The sequence below is a fragment of the Ambystoma mexicanum genome, chromosome 2q, assembly GCF_040938575.1.
Source record: "Ambystoma mexicanum isolate Mex_15411 chromosome 2q, UKY_AmexF1_1, whole genome shotgun sequence".
NCBI lineage: Eukaryota > Metazoa > Chordata > Amphibia > Caudata > Ambystomatidae > Ambystoma > Ambystoma mexicanum.
The window spans coordinates 910,222,483-910,246,408 of record NC_090924.1 but is presented as its reverse complement, the minus strand read 5'-3'; the positions used below and the strand labels follow the sequence as shown (position 1 = coordinate 910,246,408).

At 43.9% G+C, this 23,926-nt stretch overlaps 1 protein-coding gene across 3 annotated transcripts in view; it reads left to right on the top strand.

The window, feature by feature from the left end:
• The window catches only part of OSBPL3 (oxysterol binding protein like 3), a 1,742,686-nt gene that overhangs the window by 175,381 nt on the left and 1,543,379 nt on the right, over positions 1-23,926 (top strand). Inside the window, exon 2 of one of the 3 annotated variants that reach the window (XM_069648199.1) lies at positions 6,782-6,878. The exons of the other annotated variants lie outside the window; for them this stretch is intronic. The gene's annotated coding sequence lies outside the window, so the exon portion shown is untranslated. The remainder of the gene's footprint in view (positions 1-6,781; positions 6,879-23,926) is intronic. 3 annotated transcript variants of the gene reach the window in all.

Genomic DNA, 23,926 nt, shown 5'->3' with positions numbered 1-23,926 from the left:
CCTGTGCTGCCCAGAAGGACTATTCCTCGATTCCATGGGATTGTTAGGCCTGTGATTTGCTTGATGAGGTCCAGGATTTCTCTCCAGTACTTTGTGGACATTGGGCATGTCTAGAGCAAGTGATATAGCGTGCCTATGTCTGTACATCCTATCCAGCAACTCAGGGATATCGCTGGATTGCTCTTGTTCAGGGTCTCAGGAGTTAGGTACCATCTGTAGCAGGTTTTGATCGCCCCTTCTTTGTTGGTGACGCATTTCGAGCTCTTTTGTGTTCTGGTCCAAATGTGCTCCCATTCTTCCATTTCAATTGTTCTGCCGATGTCACTTTCCCATTTTTCCATGTAAGCCTCCTTTTTGTTGAGATCGCCTCTGTCCAGCAGATCGTATAAGGTCGATATTTTTCTCTTTGGGGTAGGCGCTATGAGCGTTTGTTCCAGCGCCATTAGTTCTCTGCAGCCTTGAGGTTTCATGGGCTTGTGCGAGAGCCAGTGCCGGATCTGCGCGTAGCGGAATCTTTCTGTTTCTGGCACCCAAATGTTTCCTTGCATTCTATGAATGTTAGCCGGGATCCCTCTGCATAGAAGTCTCCCACATGTTTCAACCCTCCTGTTTTCCAGCAGTTAAAGTTATTGGGGGTCTTTCGGGGGGTGAAGTCTGGGTTGTCCCAGATCTGGGATAGGGGGCCTGTTGAGCTCCCACAGTTCCATTACCTGGCGGCCTTCCTCCAGCTTTCAACTGTGTTCTTGGTTGCGGTTAGGGGCTCCTCTCTTATGGGGGTCGATGGGTCTGATGATGTGTGGGAGCGCTTCTAAGGGGCATCGGCACCAGTCCTCCTCAAGTTTCGCACAGCAAGGCCTGTTGGTGGTTAGTTTCCAGGTGAATGCCGGTGAGAGTTGGGCGGCCAGGCAGTATCTTTCTATTTCTGGAGCCCCCAGGCCACCCGACCCCTTGCACCTCGTCACTATCCTTCTGGCAAGGTGAACCTATTTTTAAAACCTTAGGGCACAAACTATGCCGTAAAACTCTTGTCAGCATAGGAAATGTCAACCTTTGGCAACATTTCCAATACAGAGAATTAACTGAAAACATGCGTCAATCTACATACCTCGCATACGCCAACATTTTGAAAAGTATTCGAGTTGGTGTATACTATCTCAAGAAGCACAATCTATATTGAAAATCGGGCACATCCATGCACTCTATGGCCATAACTCATGTGCTACTGATGTCATGGAACAATTGGCACACAAAAATGTAAAGTGTATGTCCTTGATGCCAACTCTTGCAAGTTGTTCAAAATTTAATGAAACAATGTGAAAAAAAGAAATGCAACCAATACTTCAAATTTGCTCCACAGACAAACTGAACATACATGGTATGACACTACCCATGTGCCAACCAGCCACAACAAAGCTAAATACCTTAGAAAACTCTATCTCTAACTCAGCCGGTTTGGAGAAAATATTAAAACTATCTTTAAACTGTAGAGTAATGCTTAAACGTAACCTTGACGTGGACCAAGGACTAGTTAATGGAGCATTTGGTACAGTTGTTGGCTTTCAAACATACCCACGTGACAACAACATTCAGTGTGTCAATATTCCCTTTGACAAACTATCAGAAGTTAAAAGGATAGGATGCTCAACAGCCTGCTTCCTTCTTTTCAAAGACATGTATGTACGCTCTAGCATACGCAGTCACCATTCACAAATCACAAGGTCTTACCCTAGATAAAGCATTGATAAATATTGGTAGCGCAGTGTTTAAAGAAGGCATGACCCATGTAGCACTATCACGCTTATTCCTTGCATTCTAGAATACAATTGACTGAGTTCACTCCACACTCCCATCTAAAAACCTATCCTGTTCCGCAAAAACCAAAACTTTGCAAAAGAAAACTGCTTCACTCTGAAATTATGCAGGATCTCACAGCAATTCCTCCAAAGAAATTAAAAGAAGCTACTACTTCATCAAGGACCAAAACCAAAGAAGAATCTACTGCACAAACAAAGTCAATTACCTCTTCAAAGAAACAACGCGCACTCCGAACAAATGACTTGGACGCAGAGCTATCGGGTCCATTCCAATTTAAAAATACAACTGGTGTAAATTGCTACACAAATATAGCAATCAATATTCTATTCCGATTGCCACCAATTATTGACAACATTTACTTATGCGGGACAGACCAATTGTGTTTGCAAATGTTAGTCCTTCATAGAAATGCAACCAACAATCCTGACAACAATTAGTGTTTCTGGAATAAGGCAGGAATTGGACTACTGTGCTGGAATGGTCAAATTCACTATAAACACACAATAAGATCCACTAGAATTCCTAATGTACTTACTACAAGTACTAGAAAACAAAAACATACCTATAAATGAAATCTACCAGATTTCATACATGTGGAAACATACATGCACTCTTGCAGCCATGTCGCACATGAAGAAGTTCCTAATGAACGCTTCGTATATGTATCCATACCTAACTGTGAATCCATTCCATTTCAGCAACTTGTACAAAATGCATACCATAGCAGATTATGTACTACCTGCAATTCAGATAATCGCTCCACCTTACAAATACAGACACTTAGTAAATACGTAATAGTAATGCTTTTACGTTACAATGCAGATGGTACCAAAAACAGCTGCAAGCTGACTGGATTCATACATGGGCAAGTATCACTTGGTAAGAAAACCTTTGCAACAACAGGTATAATCTACCACGCAGGAGCCACAACCAATACAGGTCACTACAATGCATACATAAAAAAGAATTGTGGGTGGTTCGAATGTAATGATACTACCATTACTCTACAAGATTTGCTGGTAATCTGTTTTAAACGCTTACTTAATATTCTTAAAACCAAAATGTAATAACTATTCTCTGTATGAACATAAACAAAACTTCAACTTCAAAACTATGCACAGTTAGAATACGCCAACAGGTATCAAACTGCCCCAAGATTTTTCAACAAGCAAACAGATAAATGAATACCACTAAATGAAACGAGAAATAAACAGTTATAATATGCCAACAAGTATCTCTAACTGCCCCAAAGATATGCAACAAGCCAACAGATAGATGAATACCACTGAAATAAACAAATGGAATACACCAACTGCTATCTAATTGCAACAATACTACCACCACTTGCAAATCAAAAACCATACACCTATTCAATTCCTCCTACTGAAAGCAATGAAAGAAATATATTGTACCACAACGTAGAAAGAATCTTTTTTAATCCAGCATGGATTTTTTTTTTCCCCACAGACCCAATGATTTAATGAACAAACACAGGAACTGAGCAAATTGCACAGTACACTGGTTTGAACTATAGTACTTTTAAAGTACTAATTATGAGGGTCGACAAAATACAGAAATGTCTACTATGCAATGCAATACTCATTATAAACTACCTACACTAACGTGTTTTTTTCTTTTATCACAGTGATTGAAAAAAAAAAGTCTGCTCCAACTACGCATGTCATGAAAAAACTGCATACAACCACAAAAAGTGAAACCGTAAGTATATAATGATTGGACTCACAAACAGCACAGCACACCGCACCCATTTAAGCAAACACCTGACCATAGACCGCAATCCAAAATGTTTGCTTCCATGGGTATCTTATGCTGTAGTGCTTTTTGCCAAACACTACAATCTTGACTGCATGGCCTGGCCAAAACTCAACATACAACCTCAACAAAGGAAACAGTAAGTATATAATAATTAGACTCCCAAACACTGCAACATAACACAGCCATGCAAACGAACACCTCACCAATAAATACAACCCAAAATGCCTACAGTCTTCAATACCAACATTCTGAACACAATCCAACAAACTAACACACATCATCTCACTATCCTATAAACACTATTACACTACTGCCAATCAGTACATTTTTGATAACATATCCCCTAAGCTGCCCACATACCACAGTCAAAATGTTTGGTAGCATTGGTTTTATGCAGCGGTGGTTGTGGCCAGGGCCTAGAGTCTTGGGTGCATGGCCGAAGGCCTACAGCCTTAAGCCGGGCACCCAAGACTCTAGGCCCTGGCCACAACCACTGCAGCATTATACACCCATAGAAACAACACCTACCAAATGACCACAACCCAAAAACATAACACATCCACCTCAAAACCTATCCACTTCAATTAACATTCTAAAATAATAATTACAGTCACCGCACAAACTCTTCAATACATAACATCTTCACCCAATGCTCTACTAACGACCCAAAACCAACATCATAGTAAAGTAAAATAACCAGTAGTGCGCCCAGTGTTTAGTATGTCTGCAGTGACCGCAAACTCATCACAGCCTTCTCCCACCTAAACAAATACATCATTTGACCCATCTCCTACTCCCCCCCCCCCCAACCTCTCCAAGCACTCCTACACACCAACACACTCCCCAACCAATCACGAACACATATGTACGTGGACACGACACAAGCCAATTATACAATCGGTGTCGTGTCCGCTGAGCGAACAGGGAAGTGTGTCCGCAGAGCGGACATGGATATCACTAATTTTTTGAGAGACCCACTTTTTGGTCATTTTCAAAAAACGACTGGATGGATTTTCACCAAATTTACGAAAGCACGCTTTCCGGACCAATCCACTGCTCCTGCTGCAAATTTGGTGAAAATCCATCTAGCGGTTTACGCTGTAGGCGTGCGCAATTTTTTTTTTTTTTCTACATTCACTCTATGGGGGAGAAATACATTTTGGGACCCCCTATAACTTTGCCCCCCATTGACCAAACCACACCTACCTTTGCAAAAGAATTCAGAGTGGGCCATATACTTTTTTTTTTTTTTTACAAAGTTCGGTGAGGATTCGTCCACGGGGAGCAAAGTTATAAGCCACCCAAAAAGTGCTCTTCCTATGGGTTTAGCAACTTAACCATAACTACATGGCCGCTACCGCAGGTCATGTTATATATATTGCATTTCACGATCTACTTTGAACAACGCAGCCTCATAATCTCTTTTCAAACTTTTCGAATGATTCAATGTTCGTTATTTTAATAAAGGGTGTTTCCACGCTTGCTCAGCTTGCTTCTTAATACGTTTATTCCAGATCTTGTTACAAGTTACAGAACACTAAGACATCAGGTATAGGACATATTCACACCGGCACCCATCACCCAGGAAGGGAGGGACCAACTGACTTAATATAGAACACTCAGCACAGCATTCTCTCACTCATACATCAACATTCCACCTGACACTCACATGACATCACCAAGTACATGACAAGCTACAGCAGACTCGGACAAGCACTTCACAACACATCTCCCTCCTTACCGAAATACATACACAAATCACTGGCACGTCACATACAGGCACGTCACAAGAGTGATTTATCATTCTCAATTTGAATTCATGAAAATCATCTTTTTTGTATTTGCTACACCACTTCACCCTTCCCCCAAGTCCTGTTTTGCTCTTTTCCATAAGTTTGCATTTCTTTCATCAACCTCAGCCTAGTTAGTGTTGTCTGTAAAGTGCTGTTACCCCTTCCCAGCTTGTAGTTGCTGTTGCATATACCCAGTAGCTAAACCATGCAAAACAACGTTCACCTACTTTATTCATTTCCTTCATTCCTGCAAATATGGATGCTTTAGCATCTAGGTGGAGTCCAGCTTGCCCCCACAGAGAGCATGGTCGTGCAGGAAAGGGGAGTTAGCATTATTTCTGCGAGAAAGGGAGGTTCCTAAATCTCACATGACGAATACTAAAGAGAACAGAGGTGTTTTAAATGGAAGTCCTGCCTAGAAGGCCAGTGGTAAACAAGTTTTGTCTGGGGATATCCATCTGCTGCACCCACCACAGACCACCGAATTGAAGACATGCATATATACAACTTATGGCGAAGCAAGTATGGTGTTATGCATGCATCATAAGGGGCCTTAAAGTGTTGAAAAATGGGCTATCGTGTCTAGATGTGAGTTTACAACATTTAAGCTCTTAAACAGCCTTTGACAGCAAAAGGGAATTGGGGGTCTTTGTTGTGTTTGCAGTGAACTGCTGGCTTCAGTTCGCTTTTGCAACCAGGGGGTTAGTGGAGATAGGAGGGTATTGTAAAACTCTCCCTGCAGACAGTGACAAGTTCACCATCTACACTGGTGCCATTTGCGCCTGGTACTGCCTCTCCTTTGGAAAACACTCCCTTTTGCACAGGCTGGTCTAACCGAACATGGATTGGGGAAACTCCTGTTGGGGCCATTCCATATTACACGAGCAGCAACCATAAGTGCTCACTTTTCATCATCGCTGCTAGCGCTAGATAATTGGGTGCCCGTCGGTCTCATTTTAGATCCTCAGAGTTGGAGGGCCAAGTCTTCCAAGATGGGGTTGCTCATTGGCACACATTACTTTTATCCAGATTGGCTGATCTTCCGAATCTCTTCTCTCCTGTGTCTTCACGCTCTTCGGAGTCCTGAGGAAAATCTGCGCTATTAACACACCCATGATTTATAACCCCCTAGTGGTTTTAAAACCACTGTTATTTACCAATCCCTACACAAAGCCATACCAGAAGCAAAAGGGGAATTCCATAGTTTAAAGTAATGTATTATGTGGGAAAGATAGCTTGGGAGGGAGGGGGACGCTCTGGTCTTGTAAATAAGCTTACACTGAACAGCACAGGTTCGGTACCCAGTCCGGGAACTACGTTTAGAGGCTGGAATCTGGCATGAAGCGCAATTTAAGTAACCAGTTTAATTTTTACAACACATTTTTCTTTTTTATTAGGTATGCCAGTGGTTTTCCGAAGTCACTTTAGCTTACAAAAAGCATCCTAGTAGAACCTAAAAGTGGAAGCGCTGAAGTCTGTTCTTGTTGTTCTGGGGTATGTATTCCCAGTCTATCATCTGTATATCTAATCAAGCTTGATATATCTTGGGGGCTAGAAGTCCCCTCGTTTTTCTGGAACTAGGAACATTTTCATTATTGGTTTTATTTGTTTCATGTTGTCCTCCAACCCAATTATTTTATGTCCGGATTTGAACTATGACTAGAAAAGTATTACAGTGAAGGCAACCCGATGGAGGGCTGTAGGAGAAGACTATAAACGAATTTAACAAAGGACCATAAAGCAAGCATTGTCAAAGCCGATAGTTGTGGCATTTATTGAATTTCACTTGTGGACTCGTATGCCCTGCTCTTTCAGCCCCTTATGTCCAGTTAGATCCATTGTATGGCCAGGGATGATGAGCCTTGCATATTCAGATATTGGCACTGTATGCCAGATGAAGCCTTAGGTTGTTGGCTGCTGCCATTTTATGATATATAAAGCCATGTATGCCCACATTCAGCTAGCATATGCCCATATGAGTGCCCAAATTAAGACACATTTCTCACTCGCACGTAACTAGTTACGCGACCCCCAGCCTGGTCTGTTCTCTCTTGGCACCATGCACCTGGCCACCCTCTGTCCTTGGGGCCCAGGTACCTGCTCACCCTGCCACCCTGCCGCACTGCTTCCGGGCCACCCCTTGCACTGGGGTCTGTATCTGTACCCATGCAGCCCTCCCTTTTCTTCCTGCACTTATCAGACCTACCCTGTTTGCTGCCTTAAACCTAGCACTTGCAAATTGCTGGCTGCATTACCACTGTTTGTTGCCTTTATTATTTATTGGTATTTATCTATTTCTCTTCTGCATCACACTTTCCACTTCTCCCCCTTCCATCCACTCCCCCCCCCCCCCCTCAATGTCACTGGGCCTAGTAAGATCGCTGTTTTGTTCTCCCCTGTTCCCCTCCCTTGCCTTGTCACGCTCTGAAACACTTGTGTACGAGCGCGATAGAAATAAAATATCAATCACTGCATGTTGAGGTAAGTGCCAGTGGCACTGTGCAGATGCCAGATGCTGCTGCAGGGTGAACTTGCAGCAAGTCCAGGGAGGCTTCTGACCCAAACCCTTATAATGGCACAAAGGCGTCACTCAGATTTCCACCCCTCGTGTTGGTCCATCTGTCTATAAGGTGGGACAGTGGATTAAAAACCTTGTTAATCGAGGTGTTTTGGTAGGAGCTCAAGTTGTGTGGGAGACAGAGGTTTAAAACTGATTAGAGGCATACACCATCATTCTCCCATAGCCTTGGACACTGAGACTCACGTGACAGATTTGCACTGGGGTGGTGAGTGATTTGAATCACCAATGGAAAATGGAGCGAACAAAGGAGAAAAGATTCCTAACTTCGAAGAGATTGACTCTTCCTATTCAGAACATAAGATTGAACTTATTGCCTTCACCCTGCAAGTCTTATGGACCATGGTTTAGTCTCTTACAGGGATCCAGTGGCCAAACTGAATCTCAAACATTGTGAAGATGTTGAATCCAAAGCAGCAATCAATTCTTTACGGGCAGAAACCAAAAGATGCAGCCTTCCTGCTTGTAGTTTCAGCCCCATCTGTTCATTTACCTGGTTTCCTGACAGCATGATGTTAATTGCGGTTAAGGTGCCAGGTGTGGGCTTGTTCCTATTGCGATAGATGGTTGTTACAGATCTGGTTAGCCCCTTCTCCATGCTGACCCAGTTAAGCAGGGGGTTTCTACTGAGTAATGTGTGATGAAGCAGGCCCCTGTCAGCAACGGGGTGAAACATGAGTGGGGGAAGTGGCCTCTCTAATTCTGTAACAGTTGATGCCATGGACATTGGTCTTTAAGTAACCGGTCCTACAAAAACTGGAATAACTATACAGGGATATAAAATCTCAGTCCACACATGAGAAGAGGCATCCACCTGCTCATCTACACTAATCTGCACCGTCTTATTGGAGTAGCAGATGAAGAGCTACAATTGGGTACCCGTGCATGAGTTTATGCAACACGTGCATACCACGTCAATTGCATGAAAGATGATATGCAGACAGCCATTCAGAAGATACCCTCAAGTTGAGACAGTGGAAGGATGTTACCAAGAAGGATGCCCACTACCAAAGTGCCAAAATGCGGTTATGGGAATTATGGATGAACGCTAAGGAAAAGTTTGAAGACAACAGAATGATGTCATAAAGGTGTATAAACCTATATTGAAACAATGTGAAAATACTTAAGACTGATGTAACTAAAGCACAAAGAAACATGTACCTAAAAGTGAAGTAATTGTGCAAATAACAGTAATCGTGCAAATAACAAGATTAATTAACTTGCTGACCAATAATTGTAAATAGGCTGTAACGCAAGAGAGAAAAATAGGACGGCCATTGGAAGAAAATGGACGACAGCTCTTGTTTAAGAATAAACCCAGCCATTTTAAAAATACAAGGCTAGGATTGCAAATTGAAGAATTAATGAAGAAGCTGTTTTGGCATGCAGAATAATGGAGTAGGTTGGCCTGAAGTCAAGGAGGCTATTTTGAGAGATGGGTGTAAGGCACAACAAAGGGAGTCGAATGAACAGACCATGTGCGTCAGATCTATTTCTCCTAGGATTAGGAGAGACAAGGACATTTCCAAATGCGAAGTGTTGGAAAAATATGAAGGCAAAAACCTTTGTGGTGGAGTCAACACGTCTCAAGGCCAGAAAAGGGTATGCCACCCTCCTTAATAAATTCAAATAACAGTAATTGAGATGCTGAAATTGACAAAATCGTGATCTCCTTACAAATGATGAAGAACGCCACAAAGACTATTCATTAGAGCTTGAGTTAAGAGGTGTGCTCACACTCCCTCAAATGTCCCAGAACAGTGAGCAGACTACGAGGTCAACTATAAACAATGGCTAAGGACCAGGTCAATGAAATGCAGTGAACTAATTGGTAAAACAAAGAACCAGTTGATGCAGCCTGAACACCTAGGTTTCGTTCTGTTCATGTGCTGCTAAGGAGACGAAAGTCCAAGGTTGGATAGGGTTGCCAACCAGTCAAAAGGCCTGCCACGCACTTTCATATACAATGTTGCAGTTGTTAGCACAGGACTGGGAGGCAAGGCAGTTGTTACCCCACTGCCATATTCTCTGCTATAATCAGTGTGTGACCTACGTAGAAGTATCTCAGGGCATGTCCTACAGACAAGGGGCAGCCAATGAGATATTAACCCGTCCATAATTCTATAAGTAGATATGTTCCCCAATCCAATCCCTCTCAGCGATAGGTTTTCTGAAATGCCACGTAGGATGACATCATAACTGGCGTATGTGAAAGTATATAAACTCTGTACAAACAAATGCATCTACTTTGATAGCGGTCATATCGCTCTGCTTTCTTTCATTGAGATTAAAGTAAAGTAGTATGTTACCATCTTCCTTTGGTCTGTCCAGTTATTTGGTCTGAGATATTTACTGATAATTCCATCTAGCACATAGACGCTTCAAGGTGCTAGAGCACACATGGGTCTACAATGCGAAGGCAAATGAATGCCAAAGGGATTAACCCCCATGCCAAAACTGAAAAAGAGCTCCAATGCAGACTCAAAACATCCCTATGGTCTGGGAACCTTGCAAAAGTTTCAACCTTGCAGCTGAATGTTTGGTGCTTAATGCTGGTAGCGATGTACTCCATGGTTATGATAGAAATGCAGACTCCCTTCTTTCACTGCACTCCATATCATTCTTCCCATTGAGTGCAAAATATGTTTCATCATGAAAACGGACATCCACCAATTGTTCTTGTGTTTAAAACATGTCCCCTTCATATCCAGCCTCTTACACATGGGTTTGGCCATCATTTACAAGATACAACCTCACATTTATTATTTATTGGACATGTGTAATAGCCTATGGAGAGCATGTTGCTGCTTTAGAGCATACAATGAAAAGAGGCATGATGATAAAGGAAGAGAGATAGATTGGTGTGCCGTTTTGCAACGGGAAAGGAGTATTTGGTCAGTAGATGAGGGAAAATTAGAAAGTGACCTCCGGTAAGACTAGGTTCAGGACTCTTAGGATTGTCATTCTTGGTGGATGCTCTCCACTTGAATGGAAGAGGGTTCTCAAGTGCCAAGAAGTGGACACCACATGCCAGAATGTTTGCCACCTCACACATTTATTATATCCTGTTTTCAGAAAAAAGCTAATAGCACTTCATTGTTGCTGCAACACATTGGTGACGGCAGACGCTGCACACTCCTCTATCCGTTCTCGCTGCTGCATTCAGTTGGGTTTCACGCTGGAAGCCGGGAGCGCTAGAGGCGATGTTGTGGTTTTGTGCTCTCCTGCTTGCCCGTTAAAAACTATAGGGCCCTCTACAGGTTGGTGGGCTGACAAAGTGAGTGGATATGATCTGTAATGGTGGAGAGGTGCTGCATTGCCAATGTCCTGATATGCCCGTTTGGCTGCGCATGTCCACCACCATTTTAGCAATGGTATGGCCTGTGGGTTTCATCTGCTCCTCAGTAAAGTACTACAAAAAAGCCTGGGGGTAGGTCAGGGCTGTGCACTCCCTCATTGTTATTTAGCAGTTTATAAATTGTAAAAATTATGCATTTGCATTGAAATCTGGGGTTGAGGGACAGATGTAAAGATGTAGGAAATTTAATTAAAGGCGTGTCATATAGCACCACTACCCCCAAGGTAGTCCTTTGCCCCCTGGTTTCCTACCTGTACATAAAAACACTGAGCAGCACTTGAGAAATGACTGAAATTGCATTTCTCAGAGGTCAATTATCCGTGTTTTATCCCCGATGCTATTCCTTGTATTCATTTGCCGCTTGACAGCCTCCTGCCAGCACTGCTCAGAAAGCAAAATGCTGATCACAAGAGCTCATCAAGCAGAGCAAATAAGCAGTGTCCCTCGTTTAACCAGTGAAAATCTAAACTCTAATTCAATTGGCAATTCACACTGATGTACCTCAAAGTGTCTCCGTTGCGCTGCTGTGTGGAACTCCATTCCCTGAAAGATCACTGATTTATTTAAAATGTCTAGGCCGGGTTGTTAACTATGAGGACTCCTTTGAAAACACTCCAGTGACATGAAATACCTAGAGCTGTCTCCTAGAAATTCTTCAAACGAACGCAAGGAGAAAAAAACCTTTTTAGATCATGCACTCCCAGAAAATGTTTGCCCAATTCTCTTCTCATGTTTCTTATGAAGGGTCTGGGAGCTGTTGTTCCACAATTTAGGAGTTTTTTGGACGATTTGGCTATTCTTGACCCGTTTCAATCTGGCTTCAGCCCTCGATGGACAGAGTCAGTGCTGGTGTCAGTGATAGACAACCTCACCAAGATTCTAGACCAGTGTGGATTTGGCATTTTGATTATTTTGCATCTCTGCAACTTTTGATACCACTCTACCTTGTGTCTGCATCTTGAAAAGGTTGGCGTCACTGGAGCGGCACTCCTGGTTTAAGTTGTTTCTTTCACAGTGTACTCGAACACTCTTTTTTTTTCCTCCTTTTTTTTTGTTTTGTTCTTCACCAGCCCCACTGACTTGTGAGTCACCTTTTGTTTAACGTTTATGGCCACCCTCTTTCACAACTTATACACTCCCATGGGTGTCGCTTCTACTCCTATACGGATGATATTAGCTGATCTTCTGAGCAGACTGTGAGAAGAGGCTGCCCCCTGACCATTTGAGGAGCTGTCTCGGCAGATTTTGACGAGTGGATGCTTGGAAATCATGGGCAGTTCGGCTGAACAGTTGCCATGGTCCACTGATTGCTGTCCCTCATCCCTCTACCCTTTGCCTACTCATCTAGACTCCGTAAAAAATGTGGGATTCAACTGTCATCCTCCCTTTCACCAGAGCTTCAAATTAATGCGAGATTCAGTTTGGGTCATCTTAAGCTCAAGATCCTGAGAAAGGTTTTTCCATTTCTCTCAGCCGATCTTCGTGGAGCGGTTGTCTTGGCAGCGGTTTCAGGGATTTTAGATTATTGCAATGCTACTTTGCTTGCACAGCCCAATTGGCACATCAATAGGCTTCAAAGGGGGCAGGGCTTTTTCAGTGGCGGCTGCCATTCTGTGGGGTTCTTGTTCCCTTCGCAGGACTGAGGATAATTTTCTCTTTAGGAAATCCTTCAACTTAATTTTTCTGCAGCATGTTTTAATTTTTTGTCTTAATTGGTTATTCTAATTCCCGGCTTCCATGCCCCTTGTATGGGTCTTCTGCAGCGCCAGGATACCATCAGGTCACAGTCTGCATTTACAAGTGCCCTTAACATAACAAGGCGGCAACAAGAGAATGGACAAGTCATTCTTGTAAGTCTGAAAAGTATGAGGTATTCCATGGACATTGTAGACCCAGCTCCAATCCCAATCTGTCTTTGGAACCCTAGTGAGAACCAAGGCATTCTATGATTAGGGTCTGGGCCCTTGGATTATAGTTAATGCTTCTGTCAAAACTTTGAAGTACTTTGAACCAAACTCAATACTAGAATCAAGCATTATACTAGAAGTGAAAAACATCCAATCGTGGTTTTTCCTTCACATTATGGAATGTGTAGTTGTGTATTTCTCATGGGGAAAGCATAACAAATGATACACACAGGACTGGGAGGCAAGGAAGACCATCTATGATGCAGACCCAGGAACACAACAGGACAGTTAGCATGGTCTTGTTTTGTGAAGCTTACTGACCTATAATTACAATGAGAGAACAATTGAAGGTCTACCAACTAATTTAGACTGTGTCTGCTATTGCCTCCCTTATCTGTACCCTCTGTATCCTCCATGTCCTTCCAAGTGATAGTCTGTCTTGCTTAGTGTATCCATATTATTGTAGCCTATCACTATAACCCCTTGTACTTTGCTCCATTGACTCACAGCTTGGCTTGCACAATATACAAACCAGCACATACACACACCTGCATTCCATGGGTCTAGATGAGAGCTCTCATTTGGGTATTTGTAGTTTTATTCCCAGATTCATCATACAGTTGACCATAATTTCAAAATGCTGTAAAAGCCGGAGTGAAGGAGCTACTTGCAGTTTGCATAAATCAACTCGAGATCACGGAGCGTAGCATTGGCTCCATTCCACAGTGCTTAAATTGTCATGCATTCGGTATGAGATGTTCAGACAATCCTTGCGTTGTACCTCCATGTTCTTCTGCATGCTGGATCTTGAAGTACTGAATTGATTTGTGCATGCAAATAAGCCTTTCCAAATACCATGTTCAAAAACCAATGCAGGCTGAGTAAAACATGCATACCCTCTGAGTATTTGAGTAAAGTGTTTCAATTTTGGAGGTTTTTAGTCCGAAAACAATTAGGAAAGTAAATTGAGCTGTACGACTCCAGCTGGAAGGAAATCTCTAATATTGGACTAAACTAATATTTGCAATCTAGGAAGAAAACTGTCCGTTTTAAACCGCCACCACTTTTTTAGAAAGAAATGAAATTGCCTGTTTCAGTTTGAAGTAGAAATCCATGCACAGCACCCTTCGCTGGCTGGTATTCAGAGGTTGATTTGGTGGGGGATTACAGCTGTGAGCAAGAGTCAAACGTGTTAGCAAAACAAGCAATTAAATTGAAAGAGTTCTCACATCAGGAAGGTTTAAAATTGCTAATGGCAGCCCCAAGCTTTTTTTCTGTGTCATTTAAATGAGACATGGAACGTGAAATATGGAGATGAGGGAGACTCATCCAAAACTAAGTTCTGTTACGGAGTCCCCCGAGGCACCTTATCAATTTGTTTATAGTGATTTGCATGATTGCATAGTGGTAATACAAGAATGCACTGAAAAGTTCTATGAAGTCAGCTGGGAATCTGAAAACAAACGTTATACTTTTTTATGAATACATTATGCTTTTTTTCTATCCTAGGCATTCAATGTTGTGCTCTTCCTTAGCAAATAAGCCTGCTACGATGGCAGGGTGCATTTGGTTAAATATAATTGCTCTTTTTGAAGCAGAGCTTGCTAGTCCGCTAAAAGAGAAAGGGCATGATCAGTATATTTGCACATGACTCTTGCTAACGCAGCAAATGTGTACATGCAGTTAGTTTTATATATGTTTTTATCGTCCTGCACACACCTAGATGTATTCAGGACTATAAAACCTAGCTGACAGATCTTTAATTTTGGGACAGACCTGTGTATCATTCAAGTCTTCTTTTTCTCTGCAGTTAACTCCTCTGAGGCTTTTACAAGGGGCTTCATAGGGCGCTCTGTACATGCTTCATTGATATTTCTAAATAGCCATCAACACTTCCTCATAAAAGGTTATCAGATCCCTTCATTAGCATCAACCTTGCCTGCATCTTTATAGTGTTTGCAGCTTTTACTCGTGCTGAGAGAAGCACAAATTAGACTCCAGCCAAGCTGGCTAACGGGAAATTCCATGTAATATGTATGCTCCCAAGGACCCTAACGACCCATAGGCCAACCCCATAAGGGCTAACCTGTCTGAATTTTTCCTGTGCAAAGTGGCAGCGGATTTACTGATGTGAGGGGAAAATGCCTTATGCTACTAGAGTTATCAGGAACAAACATGCAACACTTGGATTCAATTAATATTCATACCCCTCCTTCTGAGAATACTTTGTTACCCAAAGCCTCGCCGTTCTGTAGAACCATGGTGCACAAGACTACTTGTTCATGGCTCATTGGGGCTGCTGTATCCAGTGTCATTTGTAGCATTTTCTAAAGCGGGAACAGCCCACAGATTTTGTCTTGGTTTAGTTTAATTACTAAATCGGGAATCAGATGACCTATACCATTGGAAATATGATGCCACTCAGATTCTTATGTCGTGGAGGTACAGACAATAAGGTGTAGCATCTAATGGCAGGCAAAACATAACCAATATAACAGGAAGCTGACCAATGCATTGGAAGCCAATTGTAGGCATACTTTCTTCACATGAAATAGGTGCTAATATGTTTCATAACCCCATTTAGTAAAAGGTTAACCCTTCTTTATAAAAGGGATCTAATTAATTAAGAGGTTATTTGAGACAGAGGGTATCATTGCATTTACTGGTTCCCATAGTGTGCTTTGGTTTACATAACCATAGCTTGCAGATATTTGGTAGAAGAGGCCACTCTAATAGGAATGGATTTCTTATTTAGATCAGAAGGTGAAGGAAAGTCTGGTGGTACAGTGATGCCAAAATAAGGAACAATGCCGTTTGCGGGCCTTGGGAACTTCTAGCCAAAAAATAAGTCTGGGCTCATCACATCCTGCCCCCTCCGTCACAAAGGAAAGAGATTCCATTGGAAATCCAGAATCTATTTCATGGGGAAAGAGAGCAAAGACATAACACTCTGATCATTTCTGGATGTAGGTGTACTTCCAGGTGACATGTCAGTAGCTGTTTTATCTTTCCGTCCATGTATGCTGGTCAGTGCCTGTGCGTTTATGGCAGGCAGTCTCAAGTGTCAACTACCAATACTGGAAGTATAACAATAAGATGAAAGAAAGTTATACTGTGCAGTCACTTTCACACAGGCTGTGTTCATTTGCGCAGTGAAAGTTTGATGTGAATCGATAGCAGTTCCTTACAGCACTGTGCAGATCCGATAAGCAAAATAAACCCTCACTGGCATGATGAATGGCACCGCCACCCACAGACAGGTAGTCATTGGCATGCATGGGCAACATTACAGAAGGTGGAGGAGTAACCAGTAAAAAAGCTGTAGTAGCAGGTGTCTAGCGGTGAGGCTTTGTTTGGAGACACAAGCAATGGTGACCCTTTCTTCCATGCAGGGGCATGAATCCTTGACATGCCTTGCTAGGGGTGGGTAAAAGTACTGTGATCAAATTGAAATGAGTGAATTTTGCTTCCAATTTAGCTGGTATATGATATGGTGTTTATAACGCGCCTGTACACAAATGTTGCTAGGCGCAACAAGGAGGGGGGAGGACAAATCAATGATCTTACTAGGCCCTGTCATTCAGATCGCGCAAGAGCAGGGAAGAGGAACGGGAGAAGGGCTGATGGGGGTGGAGGGAGTCTTGCAGAGAAAGTCATAAGTGATTGAGTGGCTCATAACGAGGGACGGAGGGGTTTTGGGCAGGGAGAGAAAATGGGAGGTAAGGAGGAAGAGAGAATATCATCTCATTCTTACTGGCATTAAGGCAGAGATGATTGTTGGCACACAATTTCTGAATTGTTGTCAGTCTGGAATGAGAGAAGAAGCAGGCTGAGGGGAGCCTGAAGGAAAGCTGGTTGTCATCCGCATAACACTGAACAGCGATGCAATGGGCAAGAGGTGCCAGGTATTGTTTGAACAGTTGGAGAGAGAGATTAGACTCCTGTGGAACACCACAAGTGGAGGGAGAGAGAGAAGAGCGGAAAGACCCCAGTTGGATCTGGGAGGGTCGTTCTGTGAGAAAGGAGGTCAGCCATGCCAGGGCCTGATCAGTGATATCCAGGTTATCACAGAGGCGATTTAGCAGGATGGCATGGTTGACCATATCTAAAGCAGAAGAAAGGTTGAAGAGAATGAGGACAGAAGGAAGGTTAGCCTCATCATTTGAGAGCAAATCTTCACGGGTGTTCAGGAGAGCAGTTTCCGTGCTTCTGGCAGCTCTGAAACCAGACTGGTGGTTGTGGAGACAACCAACAGATTCAGTGTGCTGATTAAGCCGGGAGATTCCCAGCTTTTCCAAGAGTTTGCCCAGGAAAGGGGTGATGGAAATTGGGTGATAGTTAGCCAGAGAGGTAGGATCAGCAGAGGGCTTCTTTAGCAGTGGGTGCACAAGCGTGTGCTTTAGGGGTGGAGGGGGGAGAAGGAAGGTTCCAGTGGCAAAGGAGTGATTACAGAAATCGGCCAAGGCTGTCGCTGTGGTCCTTGATTGCTCTGGATGAACAGGGGAGAACCTGTTTTTGCTGACTTTCATAGATCAGACTTGTCTAGAAACCTTGTTGGGGGTGAACAAGGGAAAGGAAGAGAAGGAAGGAGAGACGGCCACGGGTGGGCCCGGAAAAGGAAGAGGAAGAGGGGGTGGGCAGGATGTCCTGAGTTTTAGTGATGAAGTGAGAAGCCAAGGTCTTACAGAGATCCTGTGAGGGAACAGGAGAGGAATACATTGCAGCAGGATTGGCCAGCTCCTTGCAGATTATGAACAGTTCGGCCAGGTTGTAAGATGCCACAGAGACGTGGGCTTTCTTCTTGGCGAAGGCAGTCTGTATTGCCATTGGAGCAGGTGACAGGCCAGTTTGTCAAAGGGTCCACCTGATGCCCTCCACTTCCTCTCAGCCACCATGCACTTGTGTTTGAGGGTGATGAGGTCAGAGTCGTCCCAGGAGTTGCACTTAGATTTGGGCTTCAATCGGATCCTCATGACAGGGGCAAGTACATCAAGAGTGTTAGAGATAAAAAGATGAAGGTTAGAAAGGGCTGTGTCAGGGTGTGAGTCACCCAAAGGTGCAGAAGGAAGAGAGAAGGTAGCGGCAAAATCCTCAGTTGACACACGCTTCATGGGTCGGATGACCGAGAAGGTAGGTGGCCGTGCTGGAATCTGCTTGGCCTGAGAGTGAGAGATCTCACGAGAGAGGGAGAGGAGTGGTGAGAGTTGGAGAGGGGGAGGTCCGAATAGATCAGAACATCCAGGTTGTGCCCTGCAGAATGAGTCAGGCCAGAGGGAAGAATAGAGAGGAGGCAAGTGAGTCACAGAGGTTGCGAAAGAGTCCTGAATAAGGGCAGGTAGCATCCAGGTGGATGTTAAGGTCTCGGTGGAGGAGAAGTTGAGAGGTAGAGGTGAGGAGAGAGATCTTTTGCCCACTTACTATTGATCGTGGGCAAATCCACGCTGCACATGAGTGCGTATAGGTGATGACAGGCTTTTCTTCAGTGCCCAGAATAGGAAAATGGTGGGTGTGAAGACCAGATAAGTGTGTGTGTGTGTGTGTGTGTGTGTTTGGGGACGAATAGGTGCAATGTTTGTGATGAGGTGGGAAGTGAAAGGTGTTTTTGGGGTTGAAACCCCCCAATGTTAATCAATTCCCGCCAGTGCAGGAGAAAGTAGGGGTGGGGCAGGTGGAGTGTGGCTCCAAGGACATTTCCTGGGCTAAAACACCCCAAAATCAACATTTCCTGCCCATTGAAGGCCTCTCCAAAACAACCCAAAAAGCAGGCTTCTTTGGATGCAGCCTTCAACAGGTGGTTTTTAGACATGGAACCATTTGGCTCTGCAGTGGAGCACATTTTGTCCTTCAATCCAATGCTTTTAGGCAAAGTTTACTTTTTGCACAATTTTGGGCAGTTAGGGGACCAAAACATTTTGCAGCCCCCTAATAGGCTAAAGTTTCAGTTAATAATAAAATACAAATTTCAGCTGGAACATTTCAGAAATTGGAAATTTTACTACATTGGCAATGTTGGGGAAGCAGGTGAATTTTTCCTGTCCTCTGTAGTTCATGGCTGTGTCAGTGGTGGGAAGAATCTGGAAGAGACTATTTGAGCTGGAGCGCAGACATCCTCTCGTGCACACAGGTAAATCCTGTCACCTGGCACGAGTGTATGGCATGAGCCATGAGGGTTTTTTGGTAGTGCTTTTTTTTACATAGAAATACAGAGATCTGACTTGTTGCTGAATGCAAAGTTTAAGATACACTAACTCTCCAATTGTAAGTTCTTCACATATTTGTGTTATTTTAGATATTGTAAAGGTGCTATGCTAGTGGCTGTGCGCCTAGCCTTCTGAAGCCAGTCTCTTGACAAATCTTGGACAGTTTTATTTCAATATCACCATGTAGGTGTTTTCCCTGCACAACTGGATTGAGGACTGTGATATACTTAAGGTAGATGATGATTAATATTCAGAAATTTGACGATGTCTCTAATCACCAAGTCCATAGCAGGAGATGAATTTAGTTAGCAAATGCATTTCTGCAGTGGTATGCTTCCACCCACCCAGAAAACCTATATCTACTAAGACTAAAGCAAACTCATATGATTGACACTTGGGGCTGCATAACATACATTTGCATATTTAAGAATGGCCTTTCTGGGTACGGGTGGGCAGCGGGCAAAGTTTTATCAGATTGAACAATATTGTGGGCTTGGCAAATGGAAACAGGTGGTAAAATAATATGAGCTATGATTGGCAAATAAGGAGCAAACTAATCCTGGTTAATAGGTGCAGTCATACCTGTGGGGCCTCTGTGCACTATTGATAGGTTACATGAGCAAAGTTAGTTAACGGGACTCTAGGCATAACCAAGCAACCATCCAAGTTACGCCATAGTGTCTGGGCACATCTTTCATCCTTTTGCAAGACCAATCGTCCTGCTCATGATCAGAGGATACATTGTGAAATACCACCATACTAATAAGGGTAGGTCTGGTCCACTGAAACATTAATAAGGATATTCTTAGGAGCAAAAGTGTCTCGAAGAGGCATAGCCTTCACTGTCATTAGCCAGAGTTTCCTTGTTTAGCATCAGAAACCAATATCTCTTCGGCGGAGACACTGAGCCTAACACGATGGTCTAATGAAGTCACTAGGTGCGCATCCATGGAACACAGCATCTACAATGTCCCTGTGTAATATCCCTCACTGTTGATATGCTGATTACAATGTTTGACCCTGCTGCCTTTCATTTACTCACTCGAATGTATGTTTATTTAATTAATATGTGTAACACTCAATAAAAAAAAATGTATCTTTATAATGTACTGCTCATGCAGATTCTGCCTGAACATTCTGCGGCAACAGAGTTCTTTGTTGGCTCTTTTTCCTTTTGTATGGAAATAAAACTAGTTATCCTTGCAACAAAAAAAAAAAGAAACCAATGTCTTGTGGGCCTTATGTTTCATGATAACAACAATACACTGTATCAAAGTGCATCTACTTTCGGCCTGTTACAATTAGGGCTACATGCTAAGGTGAGGAAACTTGTCTGCTTCCTTGGTAAAACAAAATCATAAGTGACACCCTGGGTATGGGGGCAATTTCTATAAATGGTGACAGATTCAAATGCAAGCACATGCAAGAGCAGTAAACTCTTCAACCTGGGCAGATCGGCCATTAGACAAGTGATGAGCTTGTAACACTTCATACTGTGTGCAAACAGAATATTATAGCAAGCAGTTCCTGGGAGGTCGAAAAGACATGAACCATCCACATAAAGGTTTAACTCTGGTTTTTTCACTGGTACATCTTTTAGATCAAAGCTGTGAGTTGTAATTTGTTTTGTAACAATTTGAAGACCAACCACATGATTGTCTGAGGGTGTAGATAACAAAGAAGCTAGTTTCATTGTGATATAGCCACATTAGTACAATAATGCGCGATCTGTAGCAAAAAACAGATACTCCATCTTTGACCTCCTCGCCTCTGACAAACCAGACCTGGTTTTCATCACCGAAACTTGGTTCTCTGACGACTTCGCTCCAATCGCCAGTGAAGCCATCCCACTGAACCGTCCCTCTAGAGGAGGGGGAGTAGCATTCGTCTTCAAGTCTCTCTTCCACGCCTCAATCATCGACAACCAACCTTCCATTCCTTCCTGCGAATCACTCCTCGTTAAACTATCTCTCTCCCCGTCGCTCTCACACAGCTTCCTAATAACCTACAGGCCCCCTGGCTACGATAGACAATTCGCAAACAACCTCTGAGACTCTATTGCCACCTTCAACTAAACCATCCCAACCTCACCCTTCTTGGAGACTTCAACATATGGCTCAACATCCCCACCAACGCTATGACACACTCTCTGGTTGATGGTTTAGACGCAATTAACCTCCATCCCCACATAAATGGCCCTACTCACTATAAAGGACACACTCTTGATGACATCTTTACCTCCAACACCCAGATTCATTTAAACCCCCCCCCTATCATCTGGACTGATCACCTCATTCTCTTTCGCCATTCGCTCACCCGAAACCCCGCCTTTCCGTACTCGAATCTGAACCACCGAATCTACGCAAATGCTGGAAAAAACTAATAATCATCCCGTACCTAGCCAACGCACTCCTCCAGTCTCCACCACCTACCTGCCAACTCAATAAACAACTAACCCCTGACACACTTTTGACTCATGGCTCAACGCATCTCTGATGCTGCTCACACCCCCTTGCAAACCAACAACCCGCCGTGGCCTCTTCCCCAGATGGTTCACTCCTGAGTTGAAGACCACTAAACAACTATATAAATACCTAGAACGCAAATGGCAGAAAGACAAAACCAAGGAGAACGGGGCCATCTTGGACCGACACCTCTGTCTGTACAAGGCCCAAATCCGGAAAGCAAAAAAATTCCACTACAACTCCCAAATCCTAAACTGCAAAAACCCAAGCAAGGAACTCCACAAAATCATCTCTGAATTCACCAAACCGGCTTGCACCACGACCGTCCAGACCCCCTCACAATCACTGTGCGACTCACTCTTCCTCCACTTTTACACCACGGCTCTCGAAAGAACAAATACTCTAGCCACCAAACTGGCTCTCTTACATCCACTGGGCAATACTCCCCCCCCCCCCCCCCCCCTCCCCCCCATCCCATTATCCCCCGTCCCCCATAGCGGCCAGCCCACCAGCTACGACCACTGTGCAACCAACGTTCCAATCCTTTAGCCCAATATCACCAGAGCAATTTCTCAAACTTCTATCTGCCCGCAAACCATCTGGCTCTTCGCTGGACCCTTGCCCAGCCACAACCCTCAAAAGAAATTTTCGCCTCCACCTGCGCAGGAGAACCCGCAAGATCCATCATAAATGCCTCCCTTTCCTCTGGTATCTTTCCCGACGCATTCAAAACGTGTATGTAAAACCACTGATTAAAAAACCTTCCCTCGAGCCCAAAAACTACCGCCCCATCTCAAACACCCGATTCCTTGCCAAACTCATTGACCGAACCGCCTACTCCCAACTAAATGCCTTTGTTGAAGCCAACAATCTCCTAGACCCCGCACAATCTGGTTTCAGAGCCGTCACGGAACTGAAACCACCCTAACCTCAATCTGGGATAACCTTAAAATGACGGCAGACTCCGCGGGATGCGTCGCACTAATCCTTCTGGACCTATCTGCCGCCTTTGATGCAATCAATCACTCAATCCTCCTAGACTGCATCCACTCCCTAGGAATTTGTGGAACCACTCTTAAATGGATAGCTTCATTCCTCAAAGATAGGTACCAAATAACAATACTCTCCACCTATACCACCCAAGCCTGACCAGTCGACACGGGAGTCCCACAAGGAGCGTGCCTCTCCGCCCTCCTGTTCAATCTCTACCTGATCACCCGCCCTCCAATAATTTGTTCACACAACATCCTGTGTTACAACTATGCTGACAACAGTCAACTAATTCTAAAACTAATGAACTCAAAACCCAACTCCGACCTGACCTGACCTGGCCTCCTGCCTCCTCGACATAGAACTCTGGATGACCCAAAGCCACCTCTGGTTAAACCCCTCAAACGGAAATCATGGTATGTGGCAACTCCAAACTTCTTCCACACCCACTACCCTGGCCATCCGCCATGGGCAACTCACCGACTCCCTGCAACTCCGTGAAAAATCTTGGATGCACCCTTGACTCTGACCTAACACTCTCGCGCCAAGTCAACAATGTCTCAAAGTCCTGCCACTACCACCTTAAAACCCTTAGGCGCATCTTTCCATATGTCTCCTTTCCCAACAGACTCTCCGCGGCCCAATCAATCGTTCTATCAAGACTGTACTACGCAAACCCCCTATACCTCAGAATCCAAGCGTACCAACTGAATAAACTCCAAAGGGCACAACACGTGGCAGCCAAAATGCTACTTGCACTCGGCCCAAGAGACCACATCTCCCCTTAAGATGCTGCACTGGTTCCAGTAGCGCAAAGGGTGACTTTCAAAACCTTATGCATCTCCCATCGAGCACTGCATAAAACCGGACCTCAATATCTTCAAGACAAACTAAAACTCTATCACCCCCCCTCGCACCCTAAGATCAAGCTCAGCTGGCCTCCTAGTCATACCTAAGACAAACTCAGTCAGGTTAGGCAGATCATTATTCTCAGCCTTGGCCCCCACCCTGTGGAACTCACTCCCACCCCACATCTGCCTAACT